The sequence below is a fragment of the Capsicum annuum genome, chromosome 2, assembly GCF_002878395.1.
Source record: "Capsicum annuum cultivar UCD-10X-F1 chromosome 2, UCD10Xv1.1, whole genome shotgun sequence".
NCBI classification, from domain to species: Eukaryota; Viridiplantae; Streptophyta; class Magnoliopsida; order Solanales; family Solanaceae; genus Capsicum; species Capsicum annuum.
In genome coordinates this window covers 39421360-39426195 of record NC_061112.1, presented here as the reverse complement: position 1 = coordinate 39426195, position 4836 = coordinate 39421360, and the positions used below count along the sequence as shown (strand labels likewise).

Below are 4836 nucleotides of genomic sequence, written 5' to 3'. Positions count from 1 at the left end.
AAATGGATAGTATTTTTGGAGACTATAAAAATTTTGTATTAGTTTATATAGATAATATTCTAGTTTTTAGTAATAATATGAGAGAATATTTAGGACATTTACAACAAGTTTTTAAATTATTTGTAGATAATGGAATAATAATAAGTAGAAAGAAAATGAAATTATGTAAAAATAGTATTGATTTTTTAGGAGTAGTTATTGGAGATGGTAGAATAATATTACAAACACACATAGCTAAAAACGTCTTAGAAATTCCAGATAGATTAGACAAGACTAAAGATTTACAAAAATCTTTAGAACTTTTAAATTATGCAAGAGTTTTTATTAAAGATTTAGGTAAAGTAGCAAGACCGTTATATTCTAAAACAAGATCAACAGGCCAAAAAACCTTTAATACTGAAGACATAAAATTAGTTCAACAACTTAAAAGTATGATACAAGACATCCCAGACTTAACATTATCATTACAAACAGATTATTTAATAGTAGAGACAGATGAAAGCCTTCAAGGATGGGGAGCAGTATTAAAAGCGAAGCCTAACAAATATAGTGACAAAAAAATGAGAAAATATGTGCTTATTCAAGTGAAAAATATAAAGAAAAGGGTAAATTAAATAGCATAGATGCGGATACACTAGCAGTAATTTACGGTTTGAATAGTTTTAAACTTTATATATTAAATAAGCCAAAAATATTAGTAAGAAAGACTGTGAGGCTATAGTAAAATTCTATCAGAAAACAAAAGAGAAAAATAGAAGTAAAAAGGAGGTGGTTAAATTTTCTAGATGCCACTTCAATTTATAATATTGTTCTAGAACATATTAACGGTAAAGATAATAACCTAGCAGATCAGCTAAGTAGACTAATAAAAGAAGACAACTAACAATTTTTGTTTCAGTATGTATACTAGCAAAGACAAAGAAAAGACGGAAGCCTCCCCCTCTCAAGACTACTTAAACAAAGTACTAAGCAACACTCGTTACAGGCCACTAACAATGTTGGAACATCCGAAATTAGAAAGACTAATCTTCAAACCTCAAAATCTAGCCAGTTATGAGCCATCCAATCTGACTTTCAAATTGAAACCAGATGTAAGGGTGGACAAATGACAGATTTGCCTGATCGACAACTTATGGATCTCCTACAATAAGACACCAAAAGACATTAGATACTTTATTTCAGTCTTGAATGCTTTAAGTTATTATTTTACTGAGATAAAATAGCACTAACAGATTTAAATTTTATGTTGTTCTTAGGGTAAAGACACAGGGAGTATTTCAGACATGGACAGAGGTAATGGATTTTGTAAAGGACTATACAACCCCTATTTATAAAGGCTTTGATGATTTAACAGAGGCTTTAGATTATGCCCGTATAAATTTAGGGCTAAATTATTTTACTACCCCAACTTTAAGACCAGAAATGCAAAAAATTCCTCAATATAATATTGAAAAAGACACGGACAAAATTGTATTTTGTGATCATTGTTCCTCTATGACTGAAGCTTTTAAAATACTAAATCACGTCAATGAGGTTTTAAGACAAGATAATGAAAATCTTGTAAATGAAAAAGGACAAATGTTAGAACATATAAGTATTTTATAAGACCGTATAAAAATTCTTTATTTTGAACTTTCACAACAGACTCAGCTAATTTATGAGACTCAAAAAATTCTAAAGAATTCTCCATCATCTTCAAAAATGGAAAAACCCACTGTATCGGGTAAAGATACAGCTAGTCCATCTCAAACGGTAGCTGGTAAAGATTTATCAAATTCGTTAATGGTGGTGCATTCCCCAACGAATGTAGAAAGACCTACTATATCGGGTAATGATACAGCTAGTACAGCTCAAACGGTAGCTGGTAAAAACGTATCAAATCCGTTGACGGCTGACACTTTGCCAAAAAGTGTAGGGAGAATACTCCCAGCCAGTTTCAAGAACACAGGTACTCAGACCACAGACGAAAGAAGTACTTCTCAGACTAGGAAAGGTTTCTTCTTGAGAAAAAAGAAAAATGAAAATTTTTTTTTAGAAAAAATGGTAGTAGACTCTATAAAAATATTGTTAGCAAAAAAACTGCCTAAAAATAGCAATAAATCCAGAACCGCCAGAGCCAAGACCCAGAATTTTCTTAATTCCAAGAGAAGAGACAAGATCACGTAGAACAGGAACAAGATTGAGAATATCAGACGGAGACAGTGACGAGTAGAGCGAGACTACAACTCAGCCATGGACCAATTCGCACAAGACCCAAATGTCGATGAAGATTCAGGAATGGAGTTTGATTTAGAAGCATTACACAATCTGGATACGTAAGCAATGACGATATCCACGAAAGAATAAATTACAAACGCAATGATGTAACAGATAAATAAATAGACAGATAAAGTAAAGACATAGCCATGTGATTGTGGGCCCCATCCAAGTTGCCAAAAGTCTTGCTAAAGTCATATCATTATAAAAGGATTTGAAATCCATAAAGTATATTTGAAGTCCACAAATGCCTATAAATACCCCCTTTGGAAGACTTAAACATAAGTAGCTAGAGAAAAAAAATCAAAAGTGAGAAAGTTCTTAGTTTTTCATAAAGTTCTTAGTTTCCAAAGTTTGTAAGTTAGTTCTTCATAAAAAAAAGATTGTGTAAAAAGTCTATATTAGTTTCTTAATTCTTCATTTCTGGTAGCTGTCAAGTTTTCAGGGGACTCCCGAAAGGGAAACCTCACTTTTTCCTTAAGACATGTAAGTAGTCGTTACATAGATCTTTGTATTTTTCTCCCAAGTGTGTAAATTATGTTTGAATTAATCAAGTTCATATTTTATTTTAGTTGTGTTTTTAATATTATAAGATCTAGATCGCCGGCGATTTACCGCTAGTTTTTTGATCTTGTAAAACTCATTACTTATTAGTACATATTTAATTATTAGTAGATGTGTATATATTTAATTATTAGTAGATGTGTCTTTAATATTTAAGATCCGCATCGCCGGCGGTTCACCGCCAGTTTTCTGGTCTTGTAAAATTAGTAAATTACTTATAAACATACCTCCAGTATATGGTTATTCTCTCAATGTTTTAGCAATAACGATGGATTAATTTGTAAATTCCTAGGGATTTGAAAAGTCCGTAAAAGATTAAAAAAAGACTGTTGTTATTCTCCTGGGGTGTGATTAAAGAAGATATTGCTAAAATACCTAAAACTGAAGAAAAAGAGATGAACAGGGTATAAATTAAAAAAAATCAAAAAATGTAAAAAAAAAATATTTTTGGGAGAAATTATACTTTGATCTTTATGACTTAGACACTTACACTAGACTAAGGACAATGAATGAGGGAGTACTGAGTAGGATTTTACACTATATATAACCACATCCACATTAACTCTGCTTTATTTTCTCATAACTACTTACCTGCTTTAATTACTTTGCTTAACTTGTTTATTTACTTTGCTTATAACATATACTAAGACCTGCTTATTAATTATTTGCTTTGTTTATATATTATTAATATTATTATCTATCCGTCCTGTCAATTATTATTGTTATTATTATCTATTATCTGTTTTATTCTCTATTAATACTATATTGTTATTATTATATATTCTTATAAATTATATTGTTATTATCTATCTATCTATATTATATCTATCTGTCTCTATTATTATCTGTTTATTATTTATATTTATCCATTTTTATTATAATCTATCTATATTATATTTATTACTATATTATTATTATATTATCTATCTGTCTATTAATATATATTATATTATATTATTATTATCTGTCTATTATATATACGCTTTAATATATATATATATATATATATATATATATATATATATAGTTTAGGAGTGTTTTAATTTCAGTTTTAAATAGTTTAGAGGGGTCATAGAACCCCCATAAAATTCAGTATGTGCAACTGCAAATTTAGGCAAAGTACAAATATTTTTTGAACTATTATCCCTAAAATAAATTGTGAATTAGCGTTGGAACTTCACTTATAATTTAAAGTACCGATAACATTTTTTGATCTATTACCCCATAATTCTTCTTTATTTCATTGCAAACACACCATTTTGATCCCCTACGTGTACACACGCTCCATAGGCGCGTGAAAGGGCTCAAATTTGACTTTTTTGACCAATAAAAAGGTGCCACGTGTAAATAATTAATATATAATTTATATTTTTTTTAAATAAAAAAAATTAATATTTAGTTATTTATTTATTTAAATCACCCTCTCCCCAACCTACCATTTCTTCTTCAACACCTTCAACACCATTAAAGCTTCATTGAAGCTTTTTTTTTTAAAATATGATTAAAGCTCCATTAAAACTCAACACAATGTCTTCTTCAACACAATATCTTCTTCAACACCATTAAAGCTCCTCCATTAAAGCTCCATTGAAGCTTTTAAAAAAAAAAATCTTTAAAACTCCATCAAAGTTCCTCCACTAAAGCTCCATTAAAGCTCATTTAACTATCTTTAAAACCCAATTCAATCATTTAACTGTCCTTAAAACTCAATCCAATCATAAAATAATTTTTTCAATTGATTTGAAAAAAAAGAAAAAAAAATGGACGATAAGAGGTTTTGATGGAGTGAGGGGGAGGGGTTAGGGGGAGATGTTGCTAGGGCGGGGGTGTTGAATGGGGGTGGGGGTAGAGGGGAGCTGCTGGACGTCGGGGGGAGGGGGTGCTGGATGGGGTGGGGTGGGGGAAGAGGGGGTGGGGTGTTAAATTAAAAAAAAGTAAAATTTTATTAAAAAATAAAAAAATATATATAAATTAAACGTATTTGATACGTGGCAGCACCTGATTGGTGTGTGTATT

General features: G+C 30.2%; 1 protein-coding gene across 1 annotated transcript in view; it reads right to left on the bottom strand.

The window, feature by feature from the left end:
* Positions 1-775: 775 nt before the first annotated feature.
* The window catches only part of LOC107858620 (prostamide/prostaglandin F synthase), a 24215-nt gene continuing 20154 nt past the window's right edge, over positions 776-4836 (bottom strand). Inside the window, exon 8 of the mRNA XM_047405923.1 lies at positions 776-1141. The gene's annotated coding sequence lies outside the window, so the exon portion shown is untranslated. The remainder of the gene's footprint in view (positions 1142-4836) is intronic.